Source organism: Cataglyphis hispanica, chromosome 4 (assembly GCF_021464435.1).
Source record: "Cataglyphis hispanica isolate Lineage 1 chromosome 4, ULB_Chis1_1.0, whole genome shotgun sequence".
In the NCBI taxonomy this organism is placed as follows: Eukaryota; Metazoa; Arthropoda; class Insecta; order Hymenoptera; family Formicidae; genus Cataglyphis; species Cataglyphis hispanica.
In genome coordinates this window covers 8988262-9005000 of record NC_065957.1, presented here as the reverse complement: position 1 = coordinate 9005000, position 16739 = coordinate 8988262, and the positions used below count along the sequence as shown (strand labels likewise).

Sequence of the window (16739 nt, the reverse complement as noted above, 5' to 3'; positions counted from 1 at the left end):
ATATCGCTTCCATATTGTTTCGTTAAAAGAAATCGGTCGATGTTTTAATAACCACTCTCGTACTATTTAGTACGAGAGCCATCGACAAAAATAAGACTATCGATTTCTTGCCTCCATTTTACCCTCGCGATTGTTGAGAGAAGGAATTTCTCTCGTCCCTCACATGAAAGAATCGGCCCTCCAACACAGCAGAACAGTATTTCTTCGGAACGTTCTGCCGACGGCGTTGCGCTTCTTTCATCCTGCAGGAATTTAAGAGTTATCGCCGATGTCAGGAATTCCGGGAATCTCTTGCTAGACACGCGCGCCGAGCGAACGGCGACAAGAGTGCGGAGGGAGTGACGAGAGGCGTAGATGAGAATTGGCCGATTAGAATATCAAGAGGTTAGTACAGCCTGGTGGTATGATGCTGACATAATAAGTAGGTGGGATAAACAATAAAAGGGGTGAAAGAGCAGAGAGCGAGGGTTGCTGCGGGAATCTGCCTCTCCGCGGACAAAAGGGCTTCGGAGTCTGAATCTAACGCAGGGGGGCTTTGACGTCTCCCTTTACCCACGAAGAACACAATGTTAATTAACGAGAGAAGAGTGGACTACGCTCGCGATTCTCAATCAACGTGGTCGGCATTCAACGGCAGCGGCGAGTCCGTTCGCCCGCAACAAAAGGGCCCGCCATTAACGCGATCCTCGATCGCGTTATGCAAATTATTTATGAGCTCCAACTGTGTTTTACCGGCATGAAATATGCAAAAATTATCGTCCCAGTTTTTATTGGGGGAAAAAAAAACTGTTTTCTTGCGCCGAAAACAAAGTGTGTATGAGTTCGTTATAATTATAACTGGTCGATATACGCGCGTTATACGAGATACCCGCGAGATAAATCATCGACGTGTCTCCGATACCTCCGATCCTCCCGCGATGCAGAGCTGAATTCTAATACACTAATATCCTGTACCTTCTTTATCCGATCTTCTTGCGGACGTAGATATTTTTTGCATAACTCTACCATACGACTATTCCCCTCTCGTCGCCGCCATCAGCACCTCCCTCTCTCCGAGCTGTCTCTCCCTTCCCTCGCCCTTCGCGGGGCAACCCAGCCTAGATCCCCCCCCTCCCCCCACTCCCCGTCCCGACCACCACACGTCCCTTTTCCCTCCACTCTGACCAACTTCCACGACCTCTCCTACCGACACCTCATCTCTCGGCGCTCTCCCTTCTCCCTCAACCTCACTCTCCTCTTCTCTCTGCCTCACCGCCGCGGTTCCAAACGCCGTACACGAGGCTGCGGCTAAGAGCAGAGCGACGTCGGCGACGCCACGCACCCCGACGTCGCCCTGACGCGCTCTACTGACGCTGCGGAGCGGAGATTAATGGCTTCGGACTCTGAAATCCTGGAAAATAAATAGCGAGACCCCGGTGGCGAGAGAGGGAGTCCTGCGGAGTAAGATGCGGTCCCTCCTTCTCCGTGGCCCTCTTTGCTCGCCTTCCCTTCTCGTCGTACGAGGGAGCGAGAGAGAGGAAGGATCGCAGCTTCCCGAGGGACCTTACTCTACCACTACCATCACCACCACCACCACCACCACCACCACCACTATCGCTGCCCATTTCTTTGTACAACAGCGTCGGGGCTGTCGATGAGATGGGAATGGTGTGTGCATTGTTCTATTGGAAAAATCCCTATCATAACGTATTATTTAACGCGCGCGAGGAAAGAAATCCGATTACCAATCAATTTTCATTATTATTTAACTGTTAATAAATAAATAAATATATATATATATATATATATATATATATATATATAATTTAAATTATATTATAATAAAGTACTAACGATAAGCAACCAGCAGGAAACTGCGTTGTAATTGTTGCGTCGTTTGCATAATATGTGGTCTGTAAGTCTCGCCCCCCTCCCCCCCCCTCCTGTGCCCTTGTGACTGTCCACTTCTCTCCTTTCGTTCCTCTCTTTATTACGTTCTGCCCGCGTTCCTCCTCTCGCGTCCAGATCATTCGCCATCCCCATTTGTAACACCAACCGAAAGATTAATTGCTAATTCTTGCTACTGCAACCAGTTGCTACTAAACACGTATGGAGGCTCCGCAAGGGTCAAGGAACCGCCTTGCGCGCATACACGTTAAGTAAGAAATATACATGTGTTAATGAGATTCCTCTCTCGCAAACTTGCTCGATGATTAAAAGCGTAATAGGGACAGACTGTAAGATATCGTCTCATTCTGTGCCGTAGAATCCGTGTTTGAATACACGCGTTTAAAAATAAACGCACCCTACCTCGCGCCCGTGTTATAAGTGACAGAATCACAAGCACATCTCCCTATATGTCTTCTCAGATTATTCTAATGTATTATATAAAATTGCAGGAAGTCATTAATGGCGTACAAATCTTTTTGTTGCGTGGATAATTACGAAGCACGTTAGAATTACAGAGCTATACAGTATAAGTATATTATCACACGGCTAATATGTATGTATTAAAAAAAAACTATCATAATTTTTCCAATAGTAATAATATAAGAATACACAGAAGAAAAGAGAAGAGCACAAGGTTATATAAAAAAAAATATATAATGACTGTAAATTATAATGTTACACAAGAGTACACTCCTCAAGTCGTTAATAAGCTGTGTTTTTAAGCTGAATTAAATGATTTAACGTCTAGTTATTTTCTTTCTAGAATCTTTATGTCCGAGAGCATTTTACTTCGCAATTACGTCATTGCTTTTTGTATCTGGCAAGCGGTATCTTGCGGTAGTCTATAATAAAACCTTAATTAGAGTATCTAGAACTATTCATTAACGCGCTGCAAAAACCATTTCAACGTAAGATGAGACATGCAAAATATGCATAATTATTACAATTCCAATTAAATAAACTTGAAAAACATTTAAATGTTCCTCCGATACAATCATCATCATTACTATATCGCGATCATTTCAATTTATAGCTATTAATTGTAATGTACACAATCATACTCCGAGTAGGTAGTTTAATATTATCGTCTAAAACAATATCTCTTTTTTTTTTATACAAGGTGCTCTTGAAAAACGTAAGATCACAAAGAAACAAATATTTTTCAAAGCCAAATCATATGTATGTGTATATATGCGAGAGAATTATAAAATTCTTAATCAATTAATGTAAAAAATCACAACTAACAAGTTAATTCCATCGCATTCTTCGAAGAGGTGATTTTAATTTTTATCATAACGAAGAAGGAGAAGAGGGCGAGATGAAGGGCGATTTGATTCATGGAGGGGACAGAATAGATCGGTATGGTGTCTCTATAGACACGAAGGTGGGAGGCAAGGGGAGAGATCGTAGCGTGCAGGGCCGTGCCAAGGCAATATCCATAGGAACACCCCGTCAGAGGGAGAGACGTAGAGACGTGCAATCAATCACAAGGGACCCTGCTGCCATGCTCGTGGCCCTCATATCAGCCGTAATACACAGTAAACATTTTTAACTTTGCCACGTTATTAATATTAGTTGCACGTCCGTTCCCGTACGTCTTGCAAATTTTTCTCCTGCTATTATATATTATTTTTTGCCGCGTGTTACATACGTCATGCGAAATTTGCATAATGTCAAACACGATCATAAACTGTCACGTACGACTTTAACAAGAATTGCTTAAGTTTGTCCCTCTACTGTATGTATGTGCGTAAAACGCGATCGTGAGCATCAAAGTGTCAGATGCAGCGTTAAGTACGAAGCAGTGTTCAAAATTATACCGTCGTTATGACCGCGAGTTTTTTTTTTCGTATCTGTATGTGAACTGTGACCCGCAAAATAAACATTTTTAACTTTCCTAGATTATTAATAGTGGTCGCGCGCGACGTTCAGAGTTTATTCTTTTTTTTTTTCATTTGAAAAGGGACATAAATTGTAAAATATTAAGTAATATGTTTAACGAGAACCTCCGGAGAAAATAGAACGTATGTCGCGCGGCGGTATTATTTTATAATGGTATTATTAAATATTTAAAATTATACATCGTTATACTCGCGCTGCTCGCATTTACGGTAGAAGTCCGTAAACGCATTTCGAAGTTTATGGTACATCACCGGTTACCGTCTCTATATTTTGTGCGTCGCGTTACACAGCGAACATTATAAAAATAAATATCACGTATGATATTAGAATTGTGTTCATTCGCTTGATGATCCTCTACCGAAAACGTTAATTCAGTATAGCACTTTGTCATTTCAGCGTTGATGCGGACATCATGGCGACCCGTTCTCTGTTCCCTACGAATCAAACCTCCCGTTCCCTTCTGTGCGTGGCACGAATGAAATTCATCGTCAAGGAATGCGACTGGATTTATTTGTCCGCAGTAGCTTTGATATCCCCAGCAGGCAAAAGAGTATCGTGCATAAATTTTGTCTTAAACCGATCTTCTATTAATCATGCTACATTTTGCCGCTATACATTTTGCCAGCACAGCTTAATCATTCAACATCTTAATGTTAGTGTACGTAATTTTTTTCTTAAGTTGAATATAAGAAATTATTAATATACTTTTGGTATTGAGGAAAATAATAATAATTTATTTTTTAATCAGAATAGCTTTTAAATAATTTTAATTTTATGATACTTAAACAATTATCATTAATATGATATATATATAATATTCATAATTTAGTTGTAAATATAATTAAAGTATCATTCCAAACGGCCAAAAATATACGATAAAATGGCAATACATATTTTTCACCATATGATGCGCTCCAAGAATAAGTTGCAATCACGATTAAATTTATACCCTCCAATAAGATACGAATCGAAAAGAAGAAAAAGTAAAAGACACGAGACAAAGTTACACAATATTCCAGTACTTTCGCTAAACGTTGATTGATGAACACGGAAGAAGTACATGAAGATCAAAACTCGAATATAAACAGATTAATCATACGAAACCGATCATCTATTTGTCGCAGACGAAGAAATTATTCTTAACAAGCGATAGTAATGATCGTAGCATAAATAAGAGTATTTCATTGCAATTGCTACATCGTTTATAATATTTCCTACATTTCTTATCGTCCATTGACACATTCCCAAATCATATAATTTATATTATATTATCTAATAATCAATAAATCTAATAATATATTGTGCAGATATAATTAAAATATTCAATATCATATTTTAATTATACATACATATATATTTGACTTCTTACAAGATGATATTGTAATTACCGACTATATTTTATGCATGCAAAATATGTAACACAAAAAATATGTATTATTAATAAAGTATTATCATAATTATGACGTGTTTTATTAAACGATAGTGTGTGTGTGTGTGTGTGTGTGTGTGTGTGTGCGCGCGTGTGTGTGTGTGTTTCTCCGTTAAATACTTATAAGTTAATGATTCAGGCAGAAATAAAAAATATAAGAACGCGCAAAAAATTTGTATAATAAATAAAAATTGCATAATTAAACTAATGCGTTAATTAAAGCAGACACACTTTCTATAGAAATCGTTCCCAAATGCTATCGAAAATCTGCTCGGTATTTTAAATGTAATAATTAATTAGAAATGTGCGCGCGATAAATTGCGATTCGTTTACGAATCGTTATGTTTATCGAATTTTTTATTAATTACTGATGAAAATTTTGTTGTTTCTCTTTCGACGCTTACTCTGCGAAGACTTCAGTGAATTTCATTCGCAAAATAATTCGATTCCGAAACTTTCCAAGTTCGTATTTCGATTTCACACTCGATCAAGCCAATTGCCAGTTTGCGGCGCTTTTAGGGCATTCGAGAGAGAGACTCCAAAACTATTTCATATATCAAATAAAGATAGCGAGACTATGTGCATAAAGTTTATTTGCAAATTAGAAACCTCTATTACAACAATATGTTTCCAGAGACTTTTTAAATATTTATAAGATAAAACATACAATACTGAATTTTCAAATTAAATTAGCAAATAGAATTTTTATCACAATCTCGTTTTATCAATCTCATTAGATACAATATACGGATATATCTCCGTGCGACGGGAAACATTTTACAAGACACAAAAAGATTATAGACTAATTTTAATCCCTTCTCGATTATAATTAGAAACCTCAACATATGCAAAAACGCAATCTTCTTTGCAAATGACGAGACAATAGGCGTATTTAAATCTACACAAAAAATGGGGATACAAGATTACTTGTAAAACACGTTATCTGATTATCGCGCACGATATGATTAAACACGCAACGTGAATAACTGCAAAGCAGATTTCTGAAGTATTCATTAGAGGTTCATATAAAATTTTCCGAAGGCTTCTAAGCTTATTCTGATCTTTTTTTTGCTTTAGATTAATTAATAATATACCACAGATTATGATATATATTTGCAGTTTATAAAGAGCGTCTGGAATCACTAAATTTAAACTAAAATCATTTTTTTCATATTTTGATTCTCATCATTACAGCAAAATCCACTCACATATGTTGAATCCGTTTCGACATCAAATGCTATCATCAATATTCCAATTAGCGCTTGCATATCATGTAAATTTACGTACATATTTATACTTCTGAATCTCATCTAACTTCTCTATTTTATGACTCAATCACGAGGTTTACACAGAATAATTTGTTAACGTTTGTAAAAATAAGTTTTCGTGCCTACATTAAATTGCATAGAGTTCTATGCAAAGATCTATAAGTTTTAAAAGAATACCAATATCCATCACGTAAAATTGAGTTATATTTTAGTAGACAGTAACGCTTCAAAACAGTTCGTGTAGTCATTAAGAAGTCATTAATCTTGTCCTTTCCTTACGCATACGACAATAAACGTCATTGTTAATGGTACAGGTACTGCACGTTATTAACTCGATGGAATGATAAAATCTAATGACATATTCAAAAATAAGCGAATCATCTAGCAATCAAAAACAAAATGAATTTATTAGAATTTGTGATTTATTTGACAAAATGTCATTATTGTCAAGTAATTATTGTAAGAAATGAAACGGTTCAATAAAATTAAGAAAGACCTTTGAATTTTTAATCTTGATTAAAAAAAAAATATTTCCAAGAAAATATCTTATGTACATAAATTCATAGTCGACATATTTATATAATTGTATATCATTTGACCGCTTTTTCCCGATTTAAGATTTGATAAAAAAAAAAAAAAACATTGAATACTATATCCTATCATCCCCTCAAAACGACTCGATATCATTTTGTCAAATTGACAAAATCAAATGATGGGTGTTATACAATATTGCTTAACGTTGGAAATTCTACCTGCGCATTTCGCAAGGTTAAAAGGAAAAGGCTTCAGCCTTTTCAACCTCGACAACAATAATACGAAGAGGCATTTTCGCAATAAAGAAAACTTCCAGCGTGCCGTTTAAAATAAGCACACGTGTTGCGGTTTTCTTTCGGAAACTGGAGCAATTTATGGCGTGCCCGAAAATCGGTGCAATATTCGACCTAACCGCATACCTCGTTGACATCTGGCTTTTTTTTCCTCCATGGAACGTAGCCCACATACGTACGTTCCTACAGTGCGCTTCTGTGCGCACCAGACTTTCTCTGACTTTGCATCACGTATTTTTAAATGAAACGAAAATTTATGCCTCGCAATATATCCACACAAGCTCGCAGATAGCTTGTGGCGGCATGGAACCGACAAAACAAAAAAAAAAAAGGTACCGCATGTGTATCATGTATGTATGTACAAAATCTTTTTACGCTATAATATAACTTTATCAGTTTTAATAAAATCTGGCAACCATATAACGCATCGTGAAGCACTGTCGCTGCAAAGCAGCAGCGGAAAGCACGAATTTTTCTGAATTTTCACATTCGATATATTTTTACGAGCCGTATTTACGTTTACTTGTGATATTGCTGTATTTCACAGTTGGATCAATATTATTTTCCTATCAGAAATAATATCCAAATGAAGATAAAGGATAGAGTTTTAATGATGCAAAAATTTTACGAATATATTATGATTAACATATTATGATTAAATAATCCGTAGAGTTCAACATATTATTTAAGATAAATATAACCGATAATTTCAGAGATAACATTAGTAAATTACTATTCGAGATGTGGCATAAAAGAAGAGATTAATTTTATAACTTTAAAATTAATAATACAGGAAAAACGCGATCATGACAATGCATCTGTTCGGTGTTTTCGTGAATTTGCGAATAAAAGGGATACGTTTTTCCGCAGTTCTCTTATTTTCCAGACTTATCGCCTTATGTAGCCCTTTTGTTTCGATTAAAGTTAAAACTTTCAAAGATAATATATCATTTTAAGAATGTTTTAAAAGTTATAGAGTCATAATGATAAAAAGACGTTATAATAAAGCTGACAAAAGACAAAGTCCAATCCTATCCTCGTAAAGCGTATGGCACAAGTGGATACTTCCGACAATATTATTTTAATAATAAGTGAGTAATGATTTTTAAGATACTTAAAGCAATAAATGATTTTCCATGAGAGATCTTCATTAATTTTATATATTATATTTTATGCTGTATAATATCTGAATTAGTTTTAATTGAACATAATATTAATAAAGAGAAATCAAGCACATCAATAGAAATATTTTTTAAACAAATAAATAAAAAGTACAATTTTTTATCAAGAGAGAAAGATACTATAAAAATTTATATTATATTGCGATTTTTTTCATTCATGCATCAAATTACTTACCAGGCCCACAGCTCTCGTCCAGAATTTGCAGCATCATCAGCAAAACGGCATCGTGACGGCAACTGCAATAGATTTCCGATGATGGAAATAAACTGTAACAGCAAACATTTAAATTAAATAATAAAACCAATATTTGATTTTATTAGCATTATTAATCGTTTTGACCTCCACAAGTTTAATCCCTACAACTTCAAAATTACTAAATATTTTTATGGAGAAAAATTGTATTAGAAACAAATCAAAATTAGTGATATTTTCAAAGATTTTGGTTAGATATATTAATCTTCATCCTCTCCCCCTCTCCTATCAAGGTAATAATTATCTTTGCACTAATCTAACTCTAACAGATCTACTCTAACAGATTTTTGTTACATTTAAAAATTCTATGATTTATAATTAATAATATATAGTAGAATAAAGATTTAAAACTTAATATACAGCATCTAAATCTGTTATTAGAGTTACAATTTTCTCTTACCCATCATTCCAATGGTTTTCCTTATGAATCTGACGGAATGGAAAAGATTCTGGTTTCTAGCCGACGCAAACAGGGTACGACAACAAACTGTAAATTGTACAGGAAATATTAATGCTGGCGACACACGAACAATGAAATCGAACTACTAGTCGAAATGAGAGCGAAACAACGTTGCTTGCGAGGAGAAAAAAAAGATCGATTCGACAACCGGTCAACCTCCCGATCCTACCACAAAGGTGGCAGCACCTCGCCGCGATTTCTCTCGTCAGTGGCAACGTCGATATGGCCGTATTTTTTTTTTTTACCTTTTTCTCCTTTTTTTCTCCGTTCACGTTGCTGGCAGATTAGGCTAATGCGATGGACCAGATGAGATATGGGCCAGCGAATGGGAGTACAGTACTCGCATGGCAGGGGCGTGACTGTACCCTGGAAACGGTCGTGCCCGGGGCCGCAATCGCGACGTAAACTAAGTGCTGGGTGGAGCCCCGTCTAGGCACTACCTACTCGATGGAACCATCATACTCTACCTCGGAATGTCACGGGGGTAGTCTAATGGTTGCCGGTCTCCTCGAAAAGGCGCCAGTTTTGAATGGCAATCCAAATGAACAACGTAAATTGTATGGTTTAATTGTGACATTATTGAATGACACGTCTTCTTGATCGGATCCATCATCGATGTGCATCATATGATTATTCGATTCAACCCTTAACCCTGACTCTGATACGATCCGATTTTGATTTGTCGGTAAAATAACATTTTATTTTCGTAGCTTTTTTTTTTCTTTAAATTTTCTCTGATATTTATGAGATAAAAATAGTGTTTGTTTATAAATATAAGAGAAATGTTTTATCAGTACCAGAACTGATTTGTCTTCACCAACTTTGAATCGTCATCCATTCAAACAGTAGATCGCAAATAGCATGTAGTGCTATTAGGGCATCATCATTCACGTTGATTTATTCGTATAATGCGATATGTGACGAAAGGACATCCATTTTCGTCCAACAAGCCGATATAACGATTCTGTTGAAACCCATGTTAATATTTGATAGATAATGTCTATTTGAATCTGAAACAAGAAAACATATTTTCTTATTATTTTAGAAATTTCATATAATAATTCTAATAATTTTTACGTAAAAATTAATGAAGAAAATTTTAGTAGAAAGTACAGATGTGAAAAAGAGCCACTTATGCATTAATCATTGCAAAGAAAAAAAAAATAATTAGAACGACGCAAGCATGTGTGCGTAATAAACAATTTTGCAATAGTATTGATGTAGCGTAAAAAAAAAAAGACATCGACAAAATCCTTTCAATTTATATTCGCGATACTACTCGCGTCACCCTGGTTCTTCGTGGAAGTTTATTGAATCCCCGAGGTCGCGATATTTTTAACGGGGAACAATGAGAGGCGAATGTATTTGCGCCAATCTCGCGTACAATGCATCCCAATGACCCCGGGTGAGAAAGATTTTAAAAAAACGCCCGTCCGTCGAACAAACACTTTTCAGTCTATCAGCCCCCGCGCGGCAGTTTTTCATGTCCCGTTTACTCGTTCCGACCCCTTGCTCATTCCCACGTCATTCGTCTGTCTACCGATATTCGTCGGTAGGGCCATATCTCCCGGCTACTTTTCAATTTCATTCGACGAGCACCTTCCTCGCCCTTCCTCGTCACCCGTGTCGTCCAATTCTGAACGACATAAATCCGATAAGTTTTTATTATTTAGCATTTCTGCGTAGAGAACACGGCGTCGTCACCTAGAATCCCGTTGAGAGGCCGCTTGGTAGAAAAGCGAGACACGACCGTTGCAGAGAGAGAGAGAGAGAGAGAGAGAGAGAGAGAGAGAGAGAGAGAGGAAGAGACATAGAGGGGGATGGTAGGGAACCCCGAAGAGAGAGTGGCGCAGCGGCGAAATTCCTGTCGCGAGGCTACGCGTAGCACGGTTGGCGGTCTCCCGGGGATGCCCCGTTGATGTCATCGGGACATCCGGCTAATTGCGAGGATGTTTTGTTAGTTTCTCAGAGTACGCGAGTCTCTCCCCTTACAAGGTTTTGCATTTAGCCTTTCTATATCGGCGACGTATATCCGGACCCGAACTTCCTAAAGCGCGTAGAAATGTTGCCCCGCTCGAAATAAATTCGCATTAACGCCTTGACAAATGTCACACAAGTCGTATCTCATTACCGTAATATGAAAATAAGTAAAAAAATATTTATGTAAATTCGACTAGAATTTTCTGTATGAATACCGGTATGTTTTCGAACATTTTTTTCAGGATTAGCACTATTTAATATGCAAGAATATGTTCCGTCCTATGTAAAGTAATAATACTGTATATTAATTATTTCACGATTATATTACTATATTGCGTGTCTCATTTGAAGGAAATGTATTTCAAGCATTTAATTATAACACTGTCGCAAGCATGCATTACTTAGGCAAAATAAACCAATAGATTAATTGAATCAGTTAAATAAAGCTGTCTTCAAAACATTTCAGTAGACATATTAATCGAGATATATCAGAGATCATACATTGTGATGTTTTAGACGTGAACATTGATTGTGAAAGAGATGCCAGTTTCGCTTGGCGGTTTACAGAGCAGCAACGGTGTTCGGGGGATAGTGAGCGTATCCCAGGGAGGGAAGAAAGGAGAGGGGGTAGCGATATTATTGATTTATGTGCCGTTATACGTTATATATCCAACGGCCTTCTCCGCAGCATGATCCACCCGAAATACACAATACTGTTTACACTTGAGAGGATGAAACTATATATAATAAACTTTTTCCCAAAATTTTTTGCAAAAACAATCGGCATACATTCGTACATTTTTTTATATAATTCTTTTATAAAATTTTAATATACATTTATGACATAAGAGAGTCAAGAAGATCAAATCATGATTTGTAAAATTTTACTAATTATTATCAGTATAAAAAAATGCATCATGTAGTAAATAAAATAATCTGAAATGAAGTGTGAATAAAAAGAACACGAGAGATGTTTAAATTTGTTCGAAATCTGTCACATAGAACCTTTTACAACACGCGCACGCTTAAACCTCCATAAACTCCCGGTAATTGTCCACGTTATCGGACATCTTCATCGGCCAAATCGAAGCCGATCATCGGCAACGGGAAGCGAACGCTAGTGGAAACCAGCCAGCCGGGATGAGCGAGCGTATCTATCGCGTACGCGCATTTCCAGGCAAGTAGACGTTTGTGTTATCAATTATCTTCGATTTATGATTTACATTGTATACGTAGCAGCGTGTTATACGATTATTGTGCCGAATGATACGCCGTGAAAATTAGGTGGGGATAGGCCAGACGGAGGAAGAGAGAGATAGAGAGAGAGAGAGAGCGCACGCGAGGCAAGGAGACAAAATCGTAGAAGGTGGCGATAGGCAACGAGGGGCGAGGGAAGGGGAGAGGGGGTCAGCGAGCGGGAAGCGCCGAAAATTGATGCATTCTCTATGCAAAATAGCAGAAGCACGAGGCTAATAGTAGCCGGGCAGCACGCAACCAGAATTCCTCTATGGCAACCGCTTACCATTCTCTCTCTCTCTCTCTCTCTCTCTCTCTCTCTCTCTTCCTCTCCGCTACCTCCCTCCCTCCCCCCCTGTCAAGCTTCTACCTACATCACCACCTCCGTCACCTACGTCCTGGACAGAATCGAGAGCGGCATAGAAGCCGTTAACACTCTATTAACACTAACGACGCTCATACATAACAACGGTGTGCGCGCTACGGGGATAGAATTTATGGTCTATTAATGGAGGGGAGGGAGGGGGGGGGGTTACTTTATGCGTTATGTAGTTGTAGTCGTCATGCCGACAGGTAGTATGACGTAAATTTTACGAGGCCCCGCACACACATGAGGAGGAGGCGCCTATGTATGCAATAAGTTACACAGTCGCGAGACCCGATTATTAATGTGTTTACACTAGATATTCGTCGGATTCGGTTGGCGCCACTTCTCCCGTTAACCGCCGGGGAGCGAATCCCACCCCCCCCCCGCCCACCGATATGGACCAAGTAAATTAAAATCCGAACGTTAAGCGGAATATATAAAAGAGTACATATAATGAAGCGTGCGCGAAGAGGGCCAGGCGCACAACAAATATATAAAGACATAAATTTTGATCGTAGACGAAGGGTTAGCAGACTTCCACAGACTAGAAGGCGCGGAGAGCCTTATCTCCCCCTTCTATCACTTACCGTCCTTCTAAATCTGCGCAATTGCATATTGATTCGCCCGTTTAATTCAAAAGTTTATTAATCGGATATTATTTGTTTTTTTTTATTTTATGAATTGCATCATTGCTTGCAGAGAAGAGAAAAAACTGATTTTCCTTTCGTTGAGATTATTTAATCACTCGTTCTCCGAAATAAATGTATGATAAAGATTGTACGTTTTTTCTTCAAATATTTTTCATTATAAAAAGATTCTTAATTTATTCGATAAAATTCCAATATATTCACGTTTCGAAAAATATTATTTGACATACCATTTAAATTTACATGTGAAATTTTACTATATGTATAAGCGATTTTTAGATCATATATATGTTCACTTTTCGCCGCACGAGTTATTCTTGGGTTAAACATATTTGCAAGGCAGTATCATGCTAAATTTAAAAAGAACATAAAAAGGTGAAAAGAGAAAGAAAGCGAGAGAATAGAGAAAGAGGAAGAGAGAGAGAGAGAGAGAGAGAGAGAGAGAGAAAACAGGTGTACTTGTAATCTCTGGCGAAATGCGAGTAAACAAGAAAGTTAACGGGCTCACCGCTCGTCGAGTGCAGCGTAGTCGAGTGCCAAAGTTCATCGTGAGATCCTGCCCTCCTCACGGCTAAAGGAGACGCGGCAAGGCCGGTAAAGTGATAAAGCGGCCATAAATTCTAACCGCCATCCTCCCACCAGCTCCTCTATCTTGCCGGGTCTCTACTCCTCCCGCTCTTGCCTCCCCCCTCCCCCTCCCCCCGCCGTTTCGTCCTGCGCCTATATGAGATTCTCTTCTCTCCTCGCGCCTCGTGCGAGCTTCGCAACAACGTGGATGCACCTGCAACAACCGAATTGGCAAAGGTCACCGTGTATACATTCCGTCGTTTTAAACAGTACACAGTACGCGAGCCATTACTCACCCCGACGATGAATTCTTCCGTCTCACGTGACCTGGATTCGTTACCCAGTTCCGGAAATGTGATAACATTACAGACTTCCGCCGATTATACTCACCTTGCGTCTCTTGGCAGACGCGATAGATATTAGCGTCAATTGGGACGAGAGGTATATAGATATGTTAATGCGATCGATCAATATGTTCCTAATCATTTACGTGACATTAAAGAGCAACGGTACAACGTAAATTACAGTATAAAGGAGTACATGTTGACACTGTAGTCGATTACGCCGCTGCGTTAGCAAAGTGCGTATAAATCAGGATCCTGTTAGGCATAGTTGACGTTTCAAGTGGGAAATATCCAAATTATCTTTACTATTATTTCGTATATTATCTAAACATGGACGCTTTAAAAAAAAAAAAGACAGAATATCCATCTTTTCATTTGCATTTCGATTGTTTACAAAGCGAGCGATGATTTCTTTCTATTATCTAATATCGCAATCGAAATCGTGCTTACGAAAGCATCATGTAATTCAATTTCAGTTCAACAAGTGCTTCGTTGTTCGCAAAATTTCTGCACGAGGCAAACGGAAGGACACATTCTGAGAAAGGGTATCCTGGCGAGGCGTTAAAAAAATATGAAAAGGGGATCGCGGGATCTAAAATTGAATCTGACATTGACACTCGAGGCACATGCCGGACTGCTGCACGTGGTGGACAAACGCGTAGGAAATGAAGACATCCGTCGTGGAAAGGATGACTGCAGCTGCATCTCGTCGACATGTCGAAATCCAATATCGCAAATCCGAGCATACATACCTACCTACCTACCTACGTCTAGATACCGAGCTGCTAGGCACGCGGTGTTCGTTGCAGCGCAGGGGCGAACAGACAGAAATCCCAATAAATCATCCCGTCACGAGCCGTGAGCCAAGGCGGGGCCTCTTGCTTCGTATTAGCCAATAATAATCCTCTCCGAGGTGGAGGCCATCTTGGATTATACAATGGTTCCTTCCGCTGCAATTCGTATAAACGCAACCTCCGGGTATACCGGGCTACTTCTCTCGAAAGGAAGCCAGTGGCGTACTAATCGCGATATCCTCGGTAGAAATCGTGATTTCACGCCGAGAATCATCCACGATGCTTTCGCCGAGATTCCCGCCGATTGACTGTCAGAAGAGAGAGATAGATTCGAATGTGCGTAGGTGTATGCGTGTGTGTATGTGGATGGGTGGGTGTACATGTACGATGATAAGGGGGACACGATACACGCATATCCGCTTTTCATATCACATCCCATTTCATATTCAACCACAATTTATTTCTCGTTTTCAAACACAGCTATTATTATAATTAATATAATAATTATTATTATTATTATTAATATGGACAGATTCTTATATAATATAATACAATACGGTTTAGACTTGTCGCACGACACATGATAGCATATAATACTATTATCTACCGTTTTTTTTTCGTCGTCGTCGTCGTCGTCATCGTTTTTCGTCATTATACATAATACATACTTCATTCGCGTAAACATCGTTTATCATTGCAATCATCATCAACATATCGTCACTGTCATACTCTTTATGTATACATGTAGTTTACATAATGCGAGACACTACAAAATAACTATATACGTTTGTTGTAGCTGTAATATATATGTATAGTATATATCGCGTATATATATATTTATATTTAAATATATATTTATATATATATAATTTATGTATATATATATATGTATATATATATATATGTATATATATATTTATATATATATAGATTCATTTTTTATATTTATATCTTTCTCTCTTCGATTTTTATCGTCCGATAAAGCAGTGTTGCCCATGTTTGTTTTCGGCTGTTAGGCACACCTTTATTTAAGTATTTCCTCCGCACAATCGTTGGAACGAATGCATTGTACCCGGTCTTTTGTAAATAGGCAATGTATACTCTCTCTCTCTCTCTCTCTCTCTCTCTCTCTCTCTCTCTCTCTCTCTCTCTCTCTCTCTCTCTCTCTCTCTCTCTCTCTCTCTGTCTGTGAATTTGTATATTTAATGTATATACGTGTGCGTATATCTGTGTATACATTTGTATGTGGATGTGTGCACGCGCGTACTATGTAGAATATATGATACATATATACTTTGTGTTTTCGGTCAGGGCAATGCATAACCATGGTGACACTCAAGTGTGTTAGCTAAGAGATGGCAAATCGTATATGTTTTAGGAAAACATGTTAACGCGAAAACTTTTATAAAATACGACACGGCATCCCGCTTTCACCTAAATAAACCGTGATTTGTCTCCCAAAAATTCTCGTAGCATATATATATATATATATATATATATATATATATATATATATATATATATATATATGTCTGTATCCGGAACTTGTTTCTCC

At 37.9% G+C, this 16739-nt stretch overlaps 1 long non-coding RNA gene across 1 annotated transcript in view; it reads right to left on the bottom strand.

Moving 5' to 3' along the window:
- Positions 1 to 14126, bottom strand: part of LOC126849024 (uncharacterized) — a 41254-nt gene extending 27128 nt beyond the window's left edge. Inside the window, exons 1-3 of the long non-coding RNA XR_007687335.1 lie at positions 13988 to 14126; positions 9190 to 10259; positions 8712 to 8803 (exon numbers count right to left, since the gene is read on the bottom strand). This is a non-coding gene — a long non-coding RNA (uncharacterized LOC126849024). The remainder of the gene's footprint in view (positions 1 to 8711; positions 8804 to 9189; positions 10260 to 13987) is intronic.
- Between the last annotated feature and the right edge of the window lie 2613 nt (positions 14127 to 16739).